The sequence below is a fragment of the Ictidomys tridecemlineatus genome, unplaced genomic scaffold (assembly GCF_052094955.1).
Source record: "Ictidomys tridecemlineatus isolate mIctTri1 unplaced genomic scaffold, mIctTri1.hap1 Scaffold_58, whole genome shotgun sequence".
Lineage (NCBI taxonomy): Eukaryota > Metazoa > Chordata > Mammalia > Rodentia > Sciuridae > Ictidomys > Ictidomys tridecemlineatus.
Window position 1 is genome coordinate 544,147 of NW_027523917.1, and position 26,720 is coordinate 570,866.

General features: G+C 36.8%; 1 protein-coding gene across 8 annotated transcripts in view; it reads right to left on the minus strand.

The window, feature by feature from the left end:
* Positions 1 to 26,720, minus strand: part of LOC144374108 (transport and Golgi organization protein 1 homolog) — a 134,633-nt gene that overhangs the window by 59,663 nt on the left and 48,250 nt on the right. For 3 of the 8 annotated variants that reach the window (XM_078037055.1, XM_078037060.1, XM_078037056.1), the window contains 2 exons: positions 24,621 to 24,735; positions 23,680 to 23,833 (listed from right to left, as the gene is read on the minus strand). The exons of the other annotated variants lie outside the window; for them this stretch is intronic. The gene's annotated coding sequence lies outside the window, so the exon portion shown is untranslated. The remainder of the gene's footprint in view (positions 1 to 23,679; positions 23,834 to 24,620; positions 24,736 to 26,720) is intronic. 8 annotated transcript variants of the gene reach the window in all.

Sequence of the window (26,720 nt, forward strand, 5' to 3'; positions counted from 1 at the left end):
CCAGTCCTTTTTATTTTATTTATTCATTTATTATTAATTTTTTTTTTGCTATCAGAGATGAAACTCTTGGGAACTAAACCACTGAGCCACATCCCCAGCCCTCTTTTGTATTTTATTTAGAGTTACTCAGGGCCTCGTTAAGTTGCTAAGGTTGGCTTTGAAATCCCAATTCTCCTGTTTCACCATTCTGAGCCACTGGGATTACAGATGTGTGGCACCATGCCCAGTTCAGTTTTTATTTTGAAACACAGTCTGGCTCAGTTCCCCAAGTTTACCTCAAACTTGCGATCCTCCAGCCTCAGCCTCCTGAATATCTGGGATTACAGACTCTGCCACCACCTTCCAGCAGATTCAGTTATATTTAAAGGTAGAAAGTTATAAACCAGGTGAATCCTAGTAAAGGTCTTAGTAAAAAAAAAATAAAATAATAGCACTATGCTTGGTCACAATATGGTAAGTCAGAAAATGACAAGAAATATCCATTTTCTGTGAGGTTGACCAGAACAGTATCATTTCTCAATGGATTTCAAAGGGTCTCCTTCTTTCTTCCCCCCCCCCGCCCGCTCACCTTTCCTTCCCTCCTTCCTTCCCTCCCCCCTCCCTCCCTCCCTCCCTCCCTCCCTTCCTTCCTTCCTGAGTTTTGGCATGTGTGTGTGTGTGTGTGTGTGTGTGTGTATCATCTTCTGTGCCAATGTAAGAGATTTAGGCAATGGATCAACCTTTACACCTGTGCCAAAGGACCCCAATCTTGGATCTATCTCCAAGGGTGGAGGTGACTCTAGATCCTCATTATAATCTCGAGAATGGGAACTCCTAAATTATAAACAGGTCTTTCTTGGTAACACCAGTTTCCTCCTTGGTAAAAGTTAGTGTAGTGGGAGGGTGGCAAGGGCCCTACCCTGCCACAAAATAAATGCTAAAATGTATTTTGGTACAAATTGTAAACACTAAAGAGTTAAAAGTAAGAGATGAGTCTTGGGATTTGAGCTAGACCTGGATAAGTAAATAGGATTCAGATTCTAAAAAGAGAATAAAAGGCAAGTGAATTGAACGGCATAAAAGACTCAGCAGAAAGAAGTATGTTTAAAGGACAGTAAGGACACCTCATTTTGCTAAGAGGAAAGGATTCTATAAAGGATGATATATTTGTGTGCTTAGGTCAGATTATGAAATTCCTTGAAAATCAAGCATAAGGATTTAGACTTAATAGAATAAAAATGCATAAAATATTAGACTTTAAGTAAAGGGATCATATAACTTAAGTGGAATTTAAACAAGTATCTTGTCCTTAAATCCAGGGAAGATGGAGGTTTAGGCTGGGCATGATGAGTAGGGCTGAGGCACTCCCCACAATTAAAAAGTCATGTCGAAGTGTACTGTACTAATGGAAGTGAGTCATATACAAGGCAAGGTCTTCTGCCAGCACCTACTGTTTGTCTAGCCCTGACAAATATTATTCCACTTTCAACTGTACAAAGAAAGAAACTCAAACATCTGAAATTGCCACTAATATATGGCATGTATATGAGTTCCTGTTTCTGGTTCTGCCTAATTTACCTTGGCATTCTTTTCACGGAGGTCAAATATTTGGTGTGTTGAAATAAATGCAGAACAGACATTGGGGACTTGTGGCCTGCACATCTCAATTTCCACAGTGCACTGTTGGGCTTTATCCATTTAGTTTTCAGAAATATAAATTACTTCCTTACCAGAACAACAGCAGAAGTAAGGAATACAGCCAAAAGGATTGTAGTCAGAAGTCTAATTGTGTGACTATAGGCAAATCATTAACTTTTCTGAGTCTCAGATATTTCATCTATACAAATATGGGTCAAAGTTAAAATTTTATAATTCATTTTTAAAGAAGAAATAGAGATAATATATGAAAGATTGCCCATTTATGTGGTTTAAATAATTAAACAGCAAAATCCTGGCGGTTACAGCCAATATAGACAATTGACAAAGCAACAAAAGTCTTGGCAATAAATGCTTTCATTACTAAGGAGACATTTTTAGATAGTTCCTACTATGGAAACTGTTCTCTTCTCACTGAAACAAAGTAAGGCTGATAACATCCTCCCAAAGTGTGCTTGGAAGATCACAAGCACCTCTGGGAGGAGACAGAGAGAGTGGAGGAGAAAATATGTTCTTCGGGATAACATATAGTCTACCAGAGCATACACTGAAGCAAAGCAAACCCCCCTGAATCTTCAGCATTTTAACTGAACAGGACCATAAACACTATTATGAAGACTATACTCAGTGGGGGACACTGAACAAACATATATGGGAAAGTAAGTTCTCTGTGATTAGTATGAAAGCTCAGTCTTACCCAAATCCACATGAAATTTGAAATGGTTTGGAATACATAAGAAGATCAGTGAATGACATCAAACCCAAATGATGAAATAGAGAATCTGAACATGATCTTTCTCTTATTTCTCACTGATCCCTTAGAACCACCAATAGAAATATAATATTAACTCTACATGTAAATTAAATTTTCTAGAAGTCATATTTTAAAAAATAAGACAGATGAGCTTCATTTAATAACACATTTTACATAATTCAATATATTCAAAATGTCATCCTTTTAACTTGTAATCAAAATAAAAATATAACTGTTATTTTACATTCTTCATAATAAGTCTTTGATATCTGACTTATGGTACATCTCAGTTCAAACTGGGCACATTTAAAGACAGTCGCAGCATAAGAAAGTAGGAATTGTAAATTAACACTAGGCCATATCATATACTTGCACTTATTTTAAAGAAAAGCCAAGTTTAATAGTATGTTTTAGGTTTTAAATTATTTTTGGCCAACCTCTCTTGGTACTTACGCAGAAGTGAGAAAAGATGATTGAAGGTATCTCAACATCCCTCCTTTTTTTTCACTCAGAGGTTAAGATTTCTGTTGCAATAGCTAGGGATTACATTGTCATTTTAGATGAATCTCAAGTTTATAATCAAAAAGTGTAAGTAATCATTAGGTTCCTACATTTGTCATTCTTTTATTATTTTTCATTGTTATCTTAAATATATTTACTTCTTGACAAACATAAAGAAATAAAGAATTATATTTAAATGGATAATAAAAAAAATTTGACTGCATAAAATCCCTTTTCGTTTTAGGTAGACCTACTGGTACAAACAAGTCACCTGGGTGGTCTATTTTTCTTTGGTAACAGGGATTGAACTCAAGGGCTCTAGACCACTGAGTCACATCTCCAGCCCTATTTTTGTATTTTATTTAGAGATAAGGTCTCACTGAATTGTTTAGGGCCTTACTTTTGCTGAAGCTGGCTTTGAACTCATGATCCTCCTGCCTCAGCCTCCAGAGCCACTGGGATTACAGGCATGCAGCACTGCACCCGGCACCTGCTCTGTTCTCTTACTTAACTGCAACTGTGTTTTCCTTGGTAGATTACTTCTTTGCACCAGGGTTTCTTGATAGAACTCTATTGGTACTTTGGTTTGGACTGTTCCTACTAGCTGAAGGTTATATACTATCTATGGGCCTGGCCAAAAAATGTTAGTAGTTTCCTCAGTGATGGTGAAACAACAACAAAATGCCCCCAGGCATTTCTAAACTTCTCTTGATAAGACTAGTATTACTCTCCCAGTTTGAGAGTCACTTGCAGAGTTAGTTAAACTCTGATCAATTAACAAAGCACCTTTAGTTGTAAGTATCCTATATTTTGTAGTTTGCAAGTATTCTGTATTTTGTAATTTCTCTTATCAGCTAAAAAGAAAGGATTATAAAATCAACATTTAAGGCCGGGCTTCATGATGCACACTGTAATCCCAGTGGCTCTGGAGAGTGAGGCAGGAGGATATGAGTTCAAAGTCACCCTCAGCAATTTAGCAAGGCCTTAAGTAATTTATGGATTTCCTACGTCAAAATAAAAAAAATATAAAAAAAGGGCTGGTGATGTGGATCAGTGGTTAAGCACCTAGATTCAATCCCCTGTGCCCATCCTCCACAAATCAACATTTTAAAAACCAGAATCACTAAAACATCAAAGAAACTCAAGGTCCTTGTAAACACAACTGACTTTGCTTCAAAGGATTTTTGCTTTTTGTTTTCCACTTCAAGTTAACACTACCTTTAAAAAAAAATCACATTTTTTAATTTATTTTTTCTGACCTCTAAGAGGGATCTTACATTTTTCTACTTCCCTTTCCAAGACTATTCCCTCTTTTGCACTGTGTAATCTTGAATTTAAATCTGAATTAGTTGCATTGATTTTCCCTTGTGTTAATAGTCAAATTATGATACAATTTGAATTATTGAAATGCATATGGAGGGGTTTCTTTTCTTATTTTTAATGAAAACTCATATCTTTAAAATTAGCACCTAGGGGACTATAGGTGGAGACTTAATATGTAGAGTCATCAGCATGATAATTGTAATTAAATAAACACAAATCAGTTCATGATAGCTGATTTCATTTACTATTATAATCAGCTTTCTCCTCTATAAAACAGCACAATTAGTCCTAAATTGACATTCACTAATTGTATATTAGAGTTTCAAGGAAAACAATGAAGAGTTAGTGACTATCATAATAATTGAGATGTGTTTTGACATCAGTAATTATTATTATTTTTAAGATGGGGGTCTTGATATTTTGCCTAACCTGATCTCCAACTCCTGGACTCAAGCAATCCTCCTGGCTTGGCCTTCTGAGTAGTTAGGACTACAAGTCACCATACCAGCCCAGTAATTATTGTTTAGTAGATCTCTTTTTGGACACTAAAATCACTACTAATATGATTGTATATGTTTGAAATTGGTTTTATGAGCAACATACAGATTTGATGCAACTCCCATCAAAATACCCACGAATTGGTGTGAATATACTTTGTATACAAAGAGAAATATGAAAAATTGTGCTCTATATATGTAATATATATTGTAATGCATTCTGTTGTCATATATAAATTTAAAATAATAATAATAATAATAAATGTCATTTTTCCAGACCTAGAAAAAACAGTCCTGAAATCCATTTGGAAGAATAAAATATTCAGAATAGCCAAAACAATTCTAATTCAATAAGCAAGCTGGAGGCATCATCACAATACCTGACTTCAAATTATACTACAAAGCTATTGAAATAACCACTGCATGGCTCTGTCATAAAACCAGATACATAGACCAATGGGAAAGAAGAGAAGACACAGAAAAAGATCCAACACAGTTAACAGTCATCTGATTCTTGACAAAGATGCCAAAAATATATTGGGAGAAAAGACAGGCTTTAAACAAATGGTGCCAGGAAAATTGGTTATCTATATGTAGACAAATAAGACTAGACCCTGTATAAACTTGAAAGAGATCAAAAGCCCAGGAATTAGACCAGAAACTATGCAAATCCTTGGAAGAATATATAGGTTTGAGACTCCAGCATATAAGTACAGGCAATGACTTTCTTATTAGAACTCCTAAAGCTCAGAAAATAATGACAAAAGTTAATAAACAGAATGGCATCAAATTAAAAAGCTTCTGCACAGCAAAGGAAACAATTAGTAACATGAAGAAAGAACCTACGGAATGGGAGAAAATATATTTGCTAACTACTCTTTTTTTTAAAAAAAGAGAGAGAGACAATTTTTTAATATTTATTTTTTAGTTTTCGGCGGACACAACATCTTTGTTTGTATGTGGTGCTGAGGGTTGAACCTGCACTGCATTCATGCCAGGCGAGCGTGCTACCACTTGAGCCACATGCCCAGCCCTGCTAACTACTCTTTGACACAGGATTAATATCCAGACTATATAAGAAACTTTAAAAACTTAATACCAAAACCTCAAATAACCTAGCTTAATTGGGCAAATGAATTAAACAGATTCTTCTCAAAAGAAGAAATAAGAATGGACAACAAATCTATGAAAATGTTCAACATCATTAGCAATTAGGGAAATGCAAATCAAAACTACAGTGAGCTTTCATCTCACTCTACTCAGAATAGCAGCCACCAAGAATATGAATAATATGGGGCTGGGGTTGTGGCTCAACAGCAGATTGCTGGGGCTGGGGATGTGGCTCAGGTGGTAGCGCGCCCGTCTGGCATGCGCGCGGCGCAGGTTCGATCCTCAGCACCACATACAAACAAAGATGTTGTGTCTGCCAAAAACTAAGAAATAAAAAAAAATGTTAAAATTCTCTCTCTCTCTCTCTCTCTCTCTCTCTCTCTCTCCCCCCCCCGCCCTTTAAAAAAAAAAAAACCAGCAGATTGCTTGTCTAGCACGTTCGAGGCCCTGGGTTTGATCCTCAGCACCACATTAAAAATAAATACATAAAAATAAAGGTATTGTGTCCAACTACTTAAAAAAAAAGAATATGAACAATAATAAATGCTAGAGAAAATGTGGAGAAGAAGGGACACTTTTTTCTCTGTTGATAGGATTGTAAATGAATATAACCACTATTGAAATCAGTATGGAGGTTCCTCAAAAGACTAGGCAGGAAACCACCATATAACCCAGCTATACAACTAATCAATGTTTATTCTAAAGAATTAAAGTCATAATACTAGAGTAGTACATGCATACCCATGTTTATAGCAGCACAATTCACAGTTGCCAAACTATGGAACCAAACTAGGTGCTTATCAAGGATGAATAAATAAAGAAAATGTGGCATATACACACAATGGAGCTTTATTCAGCCATAAAGATGAATTATGTCATTTGCTGGAAAACGGATGAAACTTGAGAACATTCTGTTACACAAAATAAGCTAAGCTCATAAGATCAAGGGAGCATATGTTTTCTCTCGGATGTGGAAGCAAGAGAGGAAAAAGGAAAAGAAAGTGAAAATCAAAAGGAGATCAGTAGAGCGTAGGAAAGGGACCAGGAGATGGAGGAGTGAAGGGAAAATACTAGGGAATGATATAGGCCAAACTGGAGTGTTATATTGTGCATGTGGAAATATGTAACAACAAATACTGCCATGATTTACAACTATAATGTATCAAAATAAAAAATAAAAAAAATAAAAGAAAAAAAAATAAAAGAAAATAAAAGAAAGCAAACAAAAGAACAGAATTGCTTTCATGTATGCATGTATGTATGTATGTATACAGCCTAGCCAAACATCTATTGTGAGCATAAACATTAATACTCTGGAACAGTGATGATCCTGACACTGTTTTTTTTAATTGTTCTCTTTATTCATTTTTTTCCTCCCTCCCTCCCTTCCTTCCTTCCTTCTTTCATTCTTTCCCCTCTCTCTCTCTCTCCCTCCCTCTCTCTCCTCTCTCTTCTCTCCCCTCCCTCCCCCCCCTCTCTCTCTTATTTCCCAGGCTGGCCTAAACTCCTAGGCTCAAGTAATCTTCCTGCCTCAGCTTTCTGAGTAGTTGTGACTGTTGGAGCACACCACGATGTGCAACAATAACACTTGCTTTTGTAAACAAAGTTTTATTAGAACACAGAAACTTATTTACCCACAGTCTAGGCTGTTTTGTGCTACACTGGCACTTGAGTGGCAATGAAGACTTGCCTACAAAGTCTAATATATTTATTATCAGTCTCTTTTCAGGAAAAGTTTGTTGATCCCTGATTAGATTATAGATTAAAGTCAGCAGAATAAATACATAAACATTTCTTTTCTTATGACTAAAATTGGCTGTATGAAATGAGATAAATGATCTATTAAATGCCAAGATAAAAGTCTCTTCCCTATAGAAAGTGTGTATTCAGGGCTAGAAATCTTGGCACTGTGTCATGTCAAATGTAGGAAAAAACCTGGCAGTTCATTTTGATGAGACTTAAGAAATTTCTATTCCAGGGCATTTTGAGGTTTATCTAAACTTTGTAGATAATACAGGGAAGAACATTTTAATCTGCAAATAGATTATGTTCATTATTAGTTTGTAATCATTTCACAACTATCATATAATATTAAAGCATCATAAGAGACTGCCTATCATAATAGAAACTTTTATGACTCTAGCCATTAACATGTATTTTTCTAGTTATTGTAGACTCATACTTTTAAGCTAGTGATATTGGTAAAATATATGATTATTTAAGTCTGATTGCCTTACTAATTTTGACCAGTTTATTTTTCAGATATCCATTTTGGGGTTTACTCTTTCAATTAATTTTTCGTTCCATGGACAATGAAATTGTTGTTGAGTATATAAGATGTTGCAGTTTCTATGTAAGTTGACCTAAGTGTCTACCACTATTGATTGGCAAAGATATAAGTAAGTTAGTATTTTTACTTGAAACTGTTATAGATCTAATGTACTTGATTTGTTTTCCTGACACAAAAGAGTATAAAACTAGAAAAACTAAACATTTTCAGGTATTAATTTCAGACATGACTGTAGGCCTGCTGCACAAAACACAATTAGGGAGATGAAGCTCAAGTAAGATGGTGGTCATACTGAGTTAAGGAGAAAATTATCAAAGTGCAAGATTATCATAGTGGTTGGAATTTTGTGGACAAGAATGTCTGAGCTATTTATGGTGGGTGCAATGTAATTATGTGTGTGTTAGAGAGAGAATACTAAAAGCCTGGAGGAAATTCATTTTTGATATGAATGTACCAGATGAGACTCTTTAAGGCTTAGCAGAGTTTGACTACTATAAAGGAGACTGAAGATGATGCTAAATGGCAATGTTGGAAGAAATGGTTTCCAGCAGAGTCAGGTTGCAGCAGCTTCATTAATATATCAGGTACTTAATTAAGAGTTCAGGAATAAACCTTACCAAAAAGAACAACACACAAAAGAGTAAAGGAAAAATGGTAGACCTAAATTTGAAATCAAAATTGATTCATGCTGAAAATGTATGTGGCAGCCAGAAAGAAAAAAGGAAAAGAAAGGTGTGTGTGTGTGTGAAAGGAATCTGACGACAATCAAAGAGAGATCAGTAGAATAGAGGAAAGGGATCAGGGGAGAGAGGAAAGCAGGCAAAAGAGAAATACTCGAGAATGATATTGGCTAAGTTTTATCACTATATTGTACATATGTATGAAAACATAACAACAAATCCCACCATTATGTACAAGTATAATGCACCATGAAATATGGAAATAAAGAAAAATACCAAACCTAGTGAGGTGAGGTGGAATATGCTTATAATCCCAGTGACTCAGGTAGATGAAGCAAGAGGATCACGAGCTCAAAGCCAGCCTTAGTAAATCGAGTTGCTAAAGCAACTCAGCAAGACCCTGTCTCTCAATAAAATACAAAACAGGTCTGGGGATGTGGCTCAGTAATTGAGTACCCTGAGTTCAATCTCTGGTACCAAATAATAATAATAATAATAATAATAATAATAATAATAATAATAATAATAATAATACCGAATCTAATATGATCAAAACAATTCACCAGTAATTAGCCTGCATGACACATAAAACAGAATATCCTTTATAGGAAGACAATATAATCCAGACTTCCTATGATGTATCATCTATAAATGACCAGAATATAATTAAAAAAAATTTTTTTGGTACCAGGGATTGAACCCAGGGGTGCTTAACCATTGAGCCACAACCTCAGCCCTTTTTTTGCATTTTATTTAGATACAGGGTCTCATTGAGTTGCTAAGTGCATCCCTTAATTGCTGAGGCTAGCGTTGAACTTTTTTTTTTTAACAATTTCAATTTTTAATAATGGAAACATTTTGCTATTCCAGAAAAAATTTCAGGGGAGAAAAATCTTCCCTATAAAAATAAATTCATCAAAATTATAAATATTATAACTTTTTTACTTCTGCAATTTAAAATGCTCCCCTGCAATACCACCCCTGCATATAACACCTTTCCTGTACCATCACATTTTGAAGAGAAAACAGTATTACAGCAAAGCTCAGTTTTAATTTAATGTAACATTTGTAAAATGACTTTTTAAAATTTTTGGCCTTCAGAGCCTTTATTCTTATTTTACAACATTAAAAATGCTGCTATAGTAACCAGTGTTTGGGAGAGAACATCACTCTTCTAGAACCATGAACAGACAGAATTTTAATACAGTAACTTCCAAATTGTAACTTGTAGTACACATGACAGGGAGGTTTGGATAAACACAGAGGAGAATATGCCTATTTCAGACAATCTACTTCAAGTAAAAAAAAAAAAAAAAGAATTCACAGATACCCAACAGCTACTACTTCAGGTTCTAACAGTGTCATGAATCTGAGAAACAAATGCTTCACAAACTATAAGTTTACTGGGATGAGTAATTAAAAGACCAGGTGGTTGATAACAGTATATTCAAACCCAATCCACAGTCTGAATAGGAAAACCAGTATTAAAATCATGAAGGCATTCCCTGAACAACAAAGGCCAAGTGTTGGGTAACAATGTCACTAAAACCTCATTGACGCACTAAAAAGAAGTTACATGCAAAATTAAACAATGTGTGCCATGCATAATTTATTAGCTTTGAACTCTTGATCCTCCTGCCTTAGCCTCCTGAGTCGATGGGATTATAGGCATATAGAATATCATTAAATTTTGCCAGAATGCAAAGAAGATAGAAAAATGAGAACCACAAGAGAAAATGTCACATATAAAAAAAGTTCCGTGAGCTGACCCAGATGTTAGGATTAGCAGAAAAAAAATTTAAAAAGTTTTTATAACTAATTTCAAGGAATTAAAGAAAAGCTTAATCATAATGAATAAGTAGATATGGGTGTCAACATATAAGTGAAAATTTTCTTTTAAAAGAAATAAAAAGTATAGTATTTGAAATGAAAAATTCATGAAACAAATCTATCATCAGATTATATAGTGCAAAAACATCAAAAAGTTAACTTGGAGATAGACCAATAAAATTATCTGGTCTAAAAATCAGAAAGAAAAAAATAGAGACTTGGTTACTATCATTACAAAGTGACCTAATATACATATAATTAGATTTCTAGAAGAATAGAGGCATAAATTGTACATAAAAAATATTTAAGACAATGATGGCTAAAATTATCTCAAATTAACAAAAAAGATGTTAACAGATTTAGGAAACTCAGTGAATACTAAAGTTAGTTACAAAGCAAATCACATCTAGATGCATCAGAGTCAACTGTAAATAATCAATTAGGAGGAAAAAGGTCTTGAAGGCAATTAGAAAAAAGTGGTGTGTTACGCATAGGTAAAAATTACTAAAATGATAGCTGACTTCTTATCAGAAATGAGAGATTAAAGTTAATGGAAAGGTTTAAGGTGCTAGAAGACAAAAACTGCTAATCTAGGATAAGTACTCTTCAAAACTGAAAGCAGAATAGACATTTTCAAATAAATAAAAAGTAAGAAAATTCAATACCAATAGATCTCTACTATTAACAATGCTAAAAGAACCTCTTCAGGATAAAAGGAGATGATCCATCAGGTAGAAACAGATGCACTGTGTGTTTTAGTTCACTGTGTAATAAATTTAATGGTTTAAAATAAAAATTCTTTGTTATTTCTCCTTATTCTATGATTTGGCTTTACATAACCTGATGGGTCCTTTGCTCTAGGTATTTATTAGTGCTTATGTGGTTTCCTTTAGCAGGGATTGTTTAACCAAAGGTAGAACTGACAAAATAGCTTTGTTTACATGTCTGCTAGCTCAACTGGTTGGGTCAGGCTTATCTCCTCAAATGCTTTTAGTCATTCAGTCATTCTAAAATTTTTTATTTGTTGATTAGATTTCTAGAGGATAAAAGTAGAAGGTATACACCTTCCCAAGGTGTTAGGTCTAGGATTGGCATGGCATCACTTTCACCAAAAATATATTTTGTTCATTAAAACAAGACAAAAGACCAGCCCAGACTCAGCGGGTGGGAAAATAGATATTACTTCATAATGAGAGAAGCAACATGATACAGGAATGTGGAGAATTTGGGGTAGATATTTTTAAAGACAATGCACCATAAACAGAAATGAAAAGTACTAGAAATACTAAAATGTAGGTAAATATAAAAGGCAATATGTATACATGTTTATTCTTTTAATTTCTTGGAAACATGACTAAGGTAAAAAACATAGGGTATACACCTGTAATATGTATGACGACAAAGCACAAAGGACTTGGGGAGATGTGAGAAAGTATCACAATTTAAATTATGAAAACTGTGATAAATTAAAGAATGCATTTCATAATTCCTGGAAACATTGCTAAAACAATAATGTAAAGCAATAAAGCTAAACGCTAATGGATAAATTAAATAAAATTTAATTTTTATTTAATGTAATTTTATTTAATTACATTAAATAAAAATATGAATAGAACGAAAACAAGAAATAGATAAAAATACATCATGAATAGTAAGCCAAGAAGAATGCAGAGGCTATACTAACATCAGATGAATTTAATTCAAGATAAAGAGTTTTATAAGAGATAAGAAAGACATTTCATAATACCATAATGTGTTTTTAAGAACACAGAAACATGACACCATACAACCAAACATTTATATGCCCCAAATATATGAAAGCTGACAAAACTGAAGAGACAAATCTATACTTTGAATTTTTAACACCCTTTTAACAACTGATAGTAACACTATAAAAAAATCACTAATGATACACAAGAGTCTGAACAAAACTATCAACCACCTTAACCTTATTGACATTGACTGACAATGCCCAACAACTCCAGAATATATATTCTTTTCTAGTCCTCATGGAAACTTGCAAGATAGGTTATATTCTTGGCAAAAAATTTTAAATATTGAATTTCAGTTTGTTTGCTGATCACAGTAGAAATAAATGGGGTATTCTTTAATAAAACTGGTCATTAAATAAAAGCCCTACAAATCATCAATAAACAGTGTTTTAGTTATCTATTGTTATATTTTTAAAAATTCCAAAATTTAGTGGCTTTAAAAAATAACCATTTGCCGGGAGTGGTGGTGCACACCTGTAATTCCAGTGGCTCAGGAGGCTGAGGTAGGAGGATTGAGAGTTCAAAGCCAGCCTCAGTAATGGCGAGGCACTAAGCAACTCAGTGATACCCTGTCTCTAAATAAAATACAAAATAGGGCTAGGGATGTGGCTCAGTGGTCGAGAGCCTCTGAGTTCAATCCCCACTACCAAACAAACAACCATTTTATTTCTCATAATTTTGTAAGTCAAGACTTTAACCAAGGTTCTGCTCCAGTGTCACCTAGGCTCACCCATACAGCACACGCCTGATTTAGACTACAAGGTCTGAGATGGCTTTGTATGTCCGGAACTAAGGTGCTGACTGTTGGCTTTATATAGTCTCCCTTTCCATGTGGTCTTTCATATGTCAGGGGCTTTCTTCAAATGGACCCTTCCTCCAGTAAGATAGCCTGAGCTTCTTTACAGTGTGGCACAGGGTACCACAGAGAAGAAAAAATGAGTTTGTGCCTTTAAAGGATACAGTCAGTCCTTCCTCAAGTCTCAATCTTGGGTAGGATCTTGGTCCATGCATTTTGGGGGAATTTATAGTTGGATGACATTTTAATCTACATTACTATGTGAAATGTCTTTGTTTTTATGATTTCATTTTTGCTACATTGTTCCTTTTCCATACAATTAACTACAATATAGGATAATCTATTAACGATAATGTCTCTTCAATTGGTTATGTGAAGCTTGCTCTATAATAATTTATATAGAAAGAACTTATGGGAATAATATTCTCTAAATGACAATTTCCTGATTTAAAAACATATAATTTGTAGCCAGTACAATAGTGCATGCCTATAATCCTAGCTACTCAGGAGGTTGACAAGTAGGAGAATGGTAAGTTTGAGGAGAGCCTGGGCAACTTGGTGAGACTCTGTCTCAAGAAAAATAAAAAAAAAAACAAACATTAATGACTGCAGATGTAGCTCAGTGGTAGAGCACTCCTCAGTTCAATCCTCAGTGCTGGGGGTTAAAAAAGGTCATTCATCACCATACTAAGACACTCCTTAGAGAAAAGTAATTGCAAGAACATTGTTCTCCTTCCTTGGGATATGTTTTTTTTTTTCCTAGATTGGAATCTAGAAAGCCTTTTGTGTGCTTTATGCTCTCATTATGGTTATGTGGCTTTTTAAATCTTGTTCATGCCATTGGATGTAATATCAGATTTTGGGGTTTTTTTGGTGGTGCTGGGGATTGAACCCAGAGCCTTGTGCATGTGAGGCAAGTACTCTTCCAACTAAGCTATATCCCCAGCCCCAGTGGATTTTTTTTTTTGGAGGGGAATCTCTTCTCAACACATTTTGTGCCAGATTGTACTTGAGAAAGGGAAGTGATATGTACAGCATGGAACGATATTAGTTTCTGATTTTCCCACTTTTTAAAATCTTTTTTAAAAAATTATTTATTTTTAATTCTAATTTGTTATATATGACAGCAGAATGCATTATAATTCATATTACACATATGGTACACAATTTTTCATATCTCTGGTTGTATACATAGTCACATCAGTTGTGTCTTTTTTAAGAGAGAGAGAGAGAGAGAGAGAGAGAGAGAGAGGGAGGGAGGGAGAGGAGAGAGAGATTTTTAAATATTTATTTTTTAGTTCTCGGTGGACACAACATCTTTTTTTGTATGTGGTGTTGAGCATCGAACCAGGCTGCATGCATGCCAGGCAAGCGCGCTACTGCTTGAGCCACATCCCCAGCCCCTAGTTGTGTCTTTATATGTGTACTTAGGGTAATGTTGGTAATCTCATTCCACTGTCTTTTCTATCTACTATTTAGATGTATTTGAGAACTTTAAGAAAAATCAGAAATACTCTTTCCTATTTTCATGAAATCATGAATTTTTAGCCATATAAAATCTGTCCTGATGGGTTTTGGTTATATTTTTATACCTCATGAAAAGAGAAGAAATGTTTGCCAGGACAAGCCTCTAAACTGGAAGCTAATAGCCATGTTATCTTGTGTGCTTTCTTCCTCCACATCATCACTTAGGTTTGAGTGAGGCCAAGAACTAATGACACAAAGAACAGAAGGAACTTTTCTTGTGATTACTGTATATTGTTTAAAGACAGCAAAGAATCAACTATTTGTAGCATTTTGAAAAATCCACATATAAATTTTTACTAGACTTTAAAATTTCTTCTTTGATACTCTGGTTCTACTCAAATGGTCCACTCTCAGAGGGGAAATTCAGAGAATCCTGGGAGAGTCATTATTTGTGAAGTCATAGTTATGAACAAAATCCTTTCTTGCAAAGACTTTCAAGCTGCCTCCCTTTAGCTTTCACTCATTAGTGCTGGTTGATACCTGATGCTATTTAAAAAAAATCTGATCCTTATCTCACACATCCCTCTCACAAATATTGTAGAAGTACATTGTGATCCCATGAATCTTTGTCCATGGCCATCTTTCCCAGAATTCCCCAACTGTCTCTCATTTCACAGGGTTTAATCAACCTCCTTCTATCCTATTTCATATAAAGTAATCAACATTCCTTATAAAAGCTAACAGCACTTGGGTCCCCAGAACAATCCTTGTTGAGAAGGAAAAAAAGAAATTCATGACCAAATAGTAGAGAAGGCAGCCGAGTCACTTAAAAGCTAAAATTGTAATAAAAGAGAAAAGAATGATCAAGGAACCAATTAAAAGACTATTCATGTATTTTTCTCCTAATAACCATCAGCCATGCTTCTGTTTGCACAGGACATTGGAAAGCAAAGCAAAATCCAAAGGACCACCAGGAAAAGTAACATCTTACTCCCCTAGTCCAGCTGCTGACCCCTCTCCACAATCTCTATTTGCAATGGAAATCTTACACCTTCTGGATGAGACAGAATGATGTAAATCGCTGGCCAAACAAATGAAAAGGCAGCAGCCTATTGTTAGTTCCTGGTTCACTTCCATTAACCAGTACCGGCTCAAGGGGCGGGCAACTCCATTTCCACCTTCAAAGGAGGAGTTGGGCGGGGCTAGGTTTTGCGCATGCTCCCAAGGCAGGTTTCTGGGCATGCTCACCTTACCATATAACTGTGCTTTTTAAAAAACTTGGCATTAAAGATAAAGCAACCTTACTTTATACTTAATTGTGAATGGGCTGCTCTAACTACTCCTCTTTCATATTCATTTGTTATTTTTAACCATGCTTTATGTCTTCACTCTGTTTCGAAGAGGCAGCTGGAGCCCACAGGTCTAGACCCTCATCTGGGTCCTGCCAGAGGAACCATCTACCACAAAGAGAATCAAGACAGTCATCGAAGACAACATTCCAAATTTTTATCCAAGTAGAGAATCCAACAGTTAAACTGTCTGCAAAAATGTAATTTTTTTTGTAGGTAGACTGAGATATATAATTATCTTTCTGAAAACACTGCAATTTTATTTTGTTCTAGTAAATAAAGTCAATCTAGATGAGTACAGAAAAGGGTGGAAACTTGGTACTAAGGTAATCAAATACAACTTAAAAATATGACCACACACATCTATTTTTTCTCTCACCCAAAACAGCTAAAGGACAATACACAGATTTCTAAAAAGATATATGAGGCAATGGTAGATGAAACAGTGCACGAATTCTTTGGAAGATAAAAAGTGGATAAAAAGAGGACAACAGATTCAAAAGAGCTGTGGAACCAAAACACTGGTATCTAGCTGGGGCTGACTGCAGGAACTGAAACCCTTTCAGTTCTCCAAAAACTCAGATGCACAAGCACAGGCACCACAGTATGGAGGAACTGAGAGGATCCGCACACCAAACACCAAGAGCATCATGTGCCCTCAGCTCCCTGTCTTTCCAATTTAAACCACCAATTTCACTGTAATGGTATAGGACTCGTCTTAGGATACAATGAGTTGTCCAGTGAAATCTTCAAATCTGACTCCCCCAGTGCAAAAGCTGGCTTGCCAACCAGTGCTGTTGGCATGAGGCCCAAAGGCCACCCACCTGTTCACAACAGAGCTGCCTGTCAGCTTTGGGGAATTTCACCAGCATGATGATCAGAGGACACCAGATGTTTCAGATAAACTGCTAACAAGAACGAGAGACTCCAAAAACAAAACTTTTAAAAAGAGGAGGAAGAAGGAAAAGCAAATAGAGGAAAAAGAGATAATACAGTGGGCAGGGTAACACTTTCTGAAAAGATATAATAAATATCCTCCCTGAGATATATTTTAAAAAGCTATAATAAATGTCCTCGGGGAGGATATTATATCCTTGAAATGGGAATAGGATACGATTAAAACAACAAGCTGAGAACAAGAAAAAGTTCTTGAAGAATATAAATTCCTTTTAAGAAGGGAATGTGTAGATCTTTCCATCTTCTAAGATCTTCTTTGATTTCTCTCTTTAGGGTTCTGTAGTTTTCATTGTATAGATCTTTGACTTCTTTCATTGATTCTCAAGTATCATTTTTTTTTTGAGGTTATTGTGAATGGAGTAGTTTTCCTCATTTCCTTCTCAGAGGCTTTGTCACTGATATACAGAAATACCTTTGATTTATGGGTATTGATTTATATCCTGCTCCTTTGCTGAATTCATTTACTATTTCTGGAAAGATTGACCTTGTTCTTGGATAGGCAGAATTAATATTATCAAAATGACCATACTACCAAAAGCGCTATATAGATTTAATGCAATTCCAATCAAAATCTCAATGGCATTCCTCATAGAAATAGAAAAAGCAATCATGAAATTCATCTGGAAAAATAAGAGACCCAGAATAGCTAAAGCAATCCTTAGCAAGAAAAGTGAAGCAGGGGGCATCACTATATCAGACCTTAAACTATACTACAGAGCAACAGTAACAAAAACAGCATGGAATTGACACCAAAACAGACTGGTAGACCAATGGTACACAACAGAGGATACAGAGACTAACCCACAAAACTACAATTATCTTATATTAGACAAAGGTACCAAAAACATGCACTAGAGAAAAGATAGCATCTTCAACAAATGGTGCTGGGAGAACTGGAAATCCATATGCAACAAAATGAAATTAAACCCCTATCTCTCACCATGCACAAAACTCAACTCAAAATGGATCAAGGACCTGGGAATAAAACCAGAGACTCTGCGTTTAATAGAAGAAAAAGTAGACCCTAATCTCCATCATGTGAGATTAGGCTCCAACTTCCTTAATAAGACTCTTTTGGTGCCAGAATTAAAATCAAGAATCAATAAATGGGATGGACTCAAACTAAAAAGTTTCTTTCTTCTCAGCAAAAGAAACAATCTGTGAGGTGAATAGAAAGCCTACATCTTGGGAGCAAATCTTTACCCCTCACACATCAGATATAGCACTAATCTCTAGGGTATATAAAAAACCTCAAAAGCTAAACACCAAAAAAAAAAAAAATAACCCAATCAATAAATGGGCCAAGGACCTGAACAGACACTTCTCAGAAGATAATATACAATCAGTCAACAAATAGATGAAAAAATGTTCATCATTACTAGCTATTAGAGAAATGCAAATCAAAACCACTCTAAGATTTCATCTCACTCGTCAGAATGGCAGCTATTATGGATACAAACCACAATAAGTGTTGGCGAGGATGTGGGAGAAAAAGGCACTCATACACTGCTAATAGGACTGCAAATTGGTGCAGCCAATATGGAAAGCAGTATGGAGATAACTTGGAAAATTGAGAATGGAACCACCATCTGACCCAGCTGTCCATCTCCTCAATCTATATCCAAAGGACTTAAAAACAGTATACTACAGGACACAGATGCATCAATGTTTACAGCAGCACAATTCACAATAGCTAAACTGTGGGACCAACCTAGATGCCCTTCAATAGATGAATGGATTAAAAACTGTGGGGTGTGTGTGTGTATGTATACACACATACACACACACACACACACATACAATGGAATATTACTCAGCAATAGAAGAAAATAAAATCATGGCATTTGCAGGTAAATGGATGGAGTTAGAAAAGATAATGCTAAGTTAGCCAATCCCAAAAAACCAAATGCTGAATGTTTTATTTGATATAAGGAGGCTGATTCATAGTGGGATAGAGAGTGGGAGATGGGAGGAACAACAAGCTCTAGATAGGGCAGAGGGGTTGGAGGGGAAGGGAGGAGGCATGAGGTTATTAATGATGGTGGAATGTGATAATTATTATCCAAAGTACAGGTTTGAATACAGGAACTGGGTGTGAATATACTGTGTATACAATCAGAGATATGAAAAATTGTGCTCTATATGTATAAGAATTATAATGCTTTCTGCTGTCATATATGAATAAAAATTTTTAAAAAAGGTCAGTAAAACCCTCTCACACCAGCCCAGATTGACTCCCTCTTGCTGATACAGAACAGTCATTTTAAAAATAATCATGAGGAAAAACAAAAAACCCTTTCAAGTCTGAAATTCAAATATTTCAGAACAGAAAATGGACAAAAAGATAAATATTGGGGCTAGGGTTGTAGTTCAGTGGCAGAGTGCTTACTCAGCATGTGTGAGGCACTGGGCTCGATCCTTAGCCACCACATTAAAAAAAATAAAATAAGGGCATGCTGTCTATCTACAACTATATATATATATATATATATAGAGAGAGAGAGAGAGAGAGAAGGGGGGGCCACCAAATTTGAGAAAAAAGAAAAAGGAAGAAAAAATGATCTCCTACACCTCATGGGTCTTTTTTTTTAATATGTATTTTTTTAGTTGAAGTTGGACACAATGCCTTTATTTTTACTTTTGTTTTTATGTGGTGCTGAGGATTGAACCCAGGCCCTTGCACGTGCGAGATGAGTGCTCTACCGCTGAGCCACCACCCCAGCCCCCCACCTCATGGGTCTTAAACGACCTAAAGCACATGACATAGTCAGTACTGTTGATGAACACAATAAATGTCCATAAATATCAGTTGCAATTTAAAAAACATTCTACTATTGAGAAGAGGAATCACTGTGCAAAGCACCACCATAAAGATAGGAGGTTTACCAAATAAACTCCAGAGAAGATGTCTGCGTCAAGGGAGAAAAGGTTCAAATTTAATCCTTGAGACTGACAGGACCATAAACATTAATATCATCACTTGGATTCAAAGTCCAGCTTCAAGGGAACAAGGATTACTCTGGTAGTTCTTGGACCAGGAAGCCTTAAGAATGTCATCAGATGACTACAGGGCTGGGTAGGAAAGAAAGGTCCCAGAGCAGGACACAGGACTTCCTGTGGGGACGCATCTCACTCACACCCTACCTTGAGGTGATGAAGTCACTGGCTCACCTAACCCCAACTCACTTCCTTCCTCCTGTTCTCTGATCCCTCCTCCAGCTGCAGGCAGGGTATCAGAGGCCCACTGGCTATTCTCTGTCTCTCCCAGGATGGACTCCAGGTCTACCTCCTCCAGGGTGCTCCCCTCAGAGGACAGCAGTTTATCCAAGCCAAATTTCAGTATGTCACTCAACTTGAATGAAGAAAACGAGAGATCCAGTTAGTTCTCATGAAAACACAGATGAGGATGTGTGACTTGCTAAGTGTCTAAATGATACCAGGTAATTCTTTCCCTGATGCACTTTCTTCTCTTCCATCACAAATGACACCTGCCAGGCTGTTTTGAAGTTGGATGAGGAATAAGCAGAGAGGTGATAAATGATGATCAGAGATGTTGACTTTGACAATTATTTACAATACCAAAAAAAATTTGGGCCTCCAATTTTTTTGAGGAGTGGGGGCAGATAAAATGATTCCAGCATCTTCTATAGCACTTCTCACCAGCATTTTTTACAGGCACTTCCAGCAGTCCTGAGAGAACTCAGAGAACCTGTTGGCTACCTTCTTACCTCTCCCACTGCCAAACTCTTATAAAGAGAAGGTGCCACTGAATACCTCATCTCACCATGAGCTGCCACCTGTCCTTGCCAAGCCGCTTTGCTACTACAGTGGTTTATGGGATCCACTTTGGCAAAACCATAACCACCCTGATCACCAGACCCAAAAGCCCTTTCTCAATTTCAATCTCCCTGGATAGTCCTGCGGCACTCCCCATCCTGCCCTCTTGCAGGATATACTCCTAGGGGATATACTCAGCCTACTTTCTATGGCTACAGGAACCAGAATCTTAGATAGTGTTACCTGGCTTTCATTTGCTACTTGCAACTCTCCACCTCCCTAAGTACTATCTCTTAGGAATTCTGAACCAATTGGGATCCACATCATGGGACTTCATTTTCATTTTGCCCTTTTAGATTTGGTTAATTATCTCTAGATTGCCTATTCTGTAACTTGGAAACTTTAGCTTGAAAATACCCGAGATGAAAACTATGACAAAAACTAAGCAAAACCATACCTGTTATATTTATATTTAACTTTGGTGTACATATATATAACCAAGCCAAATGGCTTTGGCATTTAGTACCCAAAACAGAAGAAAGCCAAGTATTTATGATGAGGCTCAGTCCATACTGGGACCCTTCCCTCTTCCACTCCTTGGACTATGTCTCCTGGCTTCCCTCGCTACTGCTCACTCACAACATGTCTTTAAGGAACTACCCATTTTTTAAATGAAAACCACTTTATTATAGTAACTAAGAGCATGTAGTTGGAAGTTAAAGAGTGCTCGGATTAGAGTCATGAATCTGATGTTTGGAAAATTTCTTAAGATGGAGGTAAAGACAACATCTATCTCATTTTTTTGTTATTCTTCTTCTAAAACAACTGGAAAAAGTGCACGTCACACAATGCTTAGCACACAGTACGCATTCAATAAGTGTTCACCACATCTTTATCTGTTCTCTGTTTCTGTTGTGTTCTCCTTCTAAAACAAGGAACCTGCTTTCCTTTTTCAGGACTTCACTGCTCTATACTGCTTAGATTTATCAAACCAGAACCACGTCTTTTACTATTAGATTCTTTTAATAACTTAAAAAAATGTCCTGCTGTATTTTGAGACAAGGCAGTGAGTTATCACCCTTGTTCCTGGCAACCATAAATAACTCACAGTCTGGTGGGGAGGAAAGAATCAAGACAGAACCAGAGTGTGATTTCTTGCCATGGCTTGGGCAGGAAGTCCCACCGAGGTCCTCTCCACCAGCCCATAGTTTGTACTGGCCCCAGGATCTGGTCCCATGGCAGAGCTTTTGCCTGTGCATTTCACAATGATGTGCTAGCAGCCAATGCCACAGGGAAACCCCTGACTGAATGCCTGGAGCTCCCTCCACTGGGGAAGCATCTCCTATAACTCCTGATGCCTGTGCCTTCACAACAGCCCATGATGAGCTCCTCTCCCAAGGTCCTGTGAAGAAGTATATTTAGAAACCTACAGTGTACACGCACCTCTCTCTCAAGCTTTCACCTTCCATTTGAAATTGCCTCTTCAATAGTGTGAAAATAAAATGCACAGCCTGCCCGGCCACCATGACAGATGAGCATGCAGAAGACTCAAAACACAAAAGGCCAAAGACTCCAGTTACTCTCTAAGATAAACTAAAGTCAAGCAAACAAACAAAACCTAGGGTTCTTCTTTCGGGTTCTAGTACCCCCAAATCTGTGACCCTTTCCTGCAGGTGAGTGACTCCCTAACAAAAACAGCACCTTCCTTGTCTGCAATGCTGATGTGTAAAGATACAGATGTGAGAAAACTGCCATTTTTAAACTCATGCTTGGGCTAGTTGTAAATTTGATGATTCTGCTTGTAATACTGTGTAATTTTTTCCCTTTCATATACCTCTTGAATTTTTTGTTTGATAAGCTGATCCTTTTAAAGCCTGGTTTTTCTTGCAAATTTTTCTAATTCCTTTCTTTTCTGAGTCTCCCTCTAACAATAATGTATATTGATTTTTACTACAAATTCTGTTGACTAAAGCCTACATTATCTTCATCTTTCTAATTTCTATCCCTGTCTTCCTACTTTCTACTCTCATCTTTCAGGCTTAAAGGCTTAAAGCCATCTTGGAACTTGCTCTCTCTCACTGCCTGCCTCAAAACAATAGCCAACTCCTGTCATTTCTCTGCAGTTTCCTACAGCAGACTTTCCCACAGCTACTACCTTTTCTCAGACATTTATTACTCTCTTCATGCTTGAATCATACTAGATACTAGGGGTTGATCTCTCTGCATCTAATCCCTCAGAAGGACTTGGGGTATATTATAATATAGGTTCAATTTTATCTCAAAGGCTGCTGCTAAGGAATAACTCTAAACCTCCTACCAAAAGAGAGCTCTCTAGGATATTCTAAGCCAGCAATTGACTCCCATCTAATTTTTCCTTCTTCAACAAATTAACTCTAGTGCTTTCATCCCTATATCCTATGGCATAATTTTGAATTCCTAATCTTGTTCACTCATCTCTGAGTATGGAATGAGTACTGTAAGTCACTACTCAAAGCGTCTGGGATTAAGGAGGAGCTATGGAACTAATCATCACTGATTTAAAAAAAAGGAAGAAAAAAAAAAGAACTTAAACAAATTCTCTCTGAGGTAACTCGTGGCACACTCATCTTTAGAAGCCATAAAGAGATTAGATCCTTGATGTTCAGTTACATGCTCAAAGTCATACATCCAGTAAGGGATAAGATGTGAATTTCAATCCAAGTTAGATGGTTCAAAGCTCATTCTTTTTATTCTATTTTCTCTGCCTTTAAATGCCACCCTCATTTTTAGCTTGTATGGCACCTTGCATGTAGTTAGGTACTGAGAGGGTAAGAATTAGGCCAATGAAAAAAATGTGTAATTTGCAACAATGGGTGGTTAATGCTGGTCCTTTTTATTTGCATTCTCATCCAAAGATAGTACTGGTTATAAATCATGAGACTCTAAAAGGAACACATTTTACCTGGAGGTCAGGATCAGCCAAAGGTTTCTGGGCTCCCAGAGTAAAATGGTCTCTTTCTATAATCGTGTTGGTGAGCTGCAGTTTGGAGGCTGCTTTCCTATAAACTATTTCTTCCACAGTGTCTCGGCCAATCAGCCGGATCACTTTCACAGCCCTGTACGGGAGTCAAATGAGAGCAGTGTTAGAAGTCTGCAAAGCTGGGGAAAAAAGCATGCCAGGAAAATACACCCAAAAGGAAGCAAAACCAAATGCCACATTCAGGGAACAATGAAAAGGACACTGCTCATTGGGACCTGAGCATTTGTTAGAGAAATCTGGCCTCAACTTCTTCCTGAACTTTTCCCCAAAATAGAAAGAGGAAGGAAGATGAAGTGACCACTATTGGGCCTTCATCTGTAGCCAGGATAACCCCTGGCAGGCATGTTACCTCAAGTCAAAGGGTAGCTGAACACAACTTTGTTTCCTCTTTGTGATACTGGGAACCCAACCCAGGAGAGCTTTACCATGAAGTTATAATCCTAGCCTTAAAAAAAAAGTTTTGAGACAGGGTTTAGGTAAGTTGCAAGGTTGGCTTTAAACTTGATCTTCCTGCTTGAGTCTCCCATGCTGATAATGATTACAGGCATGTGCACCCACTGGCTTTAACTTCATTTTTAAACTGAATTAGGATCTAACGTGAGAAACATGAACTAAATAAATTCTAAGTTTCTTCTAATCATTTTAGAATTTAACTGTTCTTTTCAACAAAGTGAGTCTGAACTGATCATGGGACCACTGATCCCCCAACATTGCTCTACAAGCCAGCAGCACAACGGGGTTCAAACCCAGTGGACTCTAACTCCAACGTGGCACTGTTGTCAGCAATACACGGTCCACCTTCCTCCCCAATCCACAGCTGCAAGCCAACAGAGCAGAAAGGTGCCAATGACTAACTCACTCACTTGTTCTGGCCAATTCAGTGAGCTCTGGCAGCTGCCCGCAAGTCATTTTGAGGATTAAAATCACTGTCAGAAAAAATAATAGTATCTGCTGCTTTTAAGTTCATGCCAACTCCACCTGAAAACCATACAAAAAAGGAGCATGATCAGCAACACACAAATAAGGAACTAGAAAACACACAAGGCAGGACTGGGTCCTACTGAAAATCTGAAATCAGTCCAACTGACTGGTTTCATGCTTCAAACTGAAATTTCTGCCCCAAACTTCAGGTTTTGACCACCCTACAGTGGTCAAAAGTGCTACCTCACCTTTCATTGCATGAACTGGGAAAATTTAATTATCAAATATAACAGAATGAGAGGTAAGCAGAAGAAAAGGATGCTTAAGTTAATTGCACGAAGACATTTAATATTTGTTTGAAAACCTTGATGGGATTTTGCTTCAAACAGTCTGTGAATAAGGACACAAGTTCTTTCAGAAAACAGCTCCAAAAATAAGAGGTCTGGGGGCTGCAGTTGTAGCTCATACAATATGATAGGTCCTAGCTTAAGTAAGTTCTCTCGACTTTGTGATCTTTCATCCAATTTTAAAAAAATTACAGAAATGTCTTAGATGCCAAGGGCAAGGGTGGAAAAAAACAGAAGGTGTTAGACTCTACGGGGGAAAGGGGTAGATTCTCGACTTTCTTCAAAGGAATTCTCAAGAAATTTTATTCTAAGAAGAAACTAGGAAGAAAGGAGAAAAAGGCACAGGTGGAAAACAGTTTGATTTTTTTTCCTGAAAGGGTAGGTGTATCAGGAAGCCTATGGGCACACAGTTTCAGGGAAGGGAAGAACCAGTCTCACATCATACCATGGGAAGACGCTGAGAGCTAAGGTTCTAGAAGGAAACTAGAGAGTTCCCACTGGTCTTTGACTAGGTTCTGAACACACACCCATTTTCTCCTTATTTTTCCATTAAAATGGTGAAATGTTTCATTTGTAAATGGCAAACACAGTAAAATGTTTGCTTTGGCATATGAGGGAAGAAAACTTCATTTGACAAAGAAAAGAAAATACTTTGAAAATGCTTTGAGATTTAATTAGCAAGTGACCTCACTCAGCACAGCACAGTCATTTGTCAGAAGCTTCCCTGGCTGTCCTTCCTCACCCCATCGCCACCCCTCCAATGCACACACTCTGTGTTATAGTGTGTTTTATGTTACCGAAAGGGCTCTTATATATAAATGTTTCCTTTCAAATACAAATAACTCTGACATGGTTACAGATGTTTAGTTTCCAATTAGCAGTAACCCTACACTCAAGAATGCCCCTCCTTTTGCTCCTGACCTTTTGCAAATGATTTCCCAAAGGAATCTGGCATCCATACAGGAGAAAGAATGGAAAGTGGGAAAAGTGCCAGAACTTTCTGCTTTCAGATACCCTATACTAGGGTACTCTCTAAACCCCATAACCAGGTTAAAAAGCAAAACAGAACTGCTCAAAAGGTAATGTAATTGCCAAAGAAGAAAGAAGCCATTTTTAAAGTAATATTTAATTAAATGACATTAATTATAAAGCAATGATTAAATGTAATTTAAAATTTCCTTCTAGTACAAATTGTTTAAATGGAAGGTTAGATGATAGTTGGATTTACATATATATATACACTAAGCAAAAACACATTTCCAGGTTACCATTTTGCAAGCTATTGAGAGGAGGGAGCTGGAGTAGTGAGAAAATTTAGAACCTAGTGACTACCAGGATAAAAAATTGGAACATCTGGGTTTTCACTCTTGCTTTGGACACTGAGTTTTTTGAGTTGGCAAGTCCCAGTAACCTCTGAGTCTCAGTCCAGTTGAGAGGCGTGCAGTAATCTACATCCAGCCCTTTGATGTGCTCTCCAGGAAGCGCTCCAAGAAGGTGCTTTGGAAACACAAAGTTGTTTCGATGCACTGTGCCCATGGCTTGCCAAGTGCTCACACTGCTGAACTGCTGGCCTCTAGGTAGCTCCAAAGAGAGATTTAAAACCATGGGGTAATTCTACACTGTTTTAAAAAGATATGATAATAAACTGATGACATGAAGACAAACAGGTTCTTTCTTTGTCCTCTATTAACAATG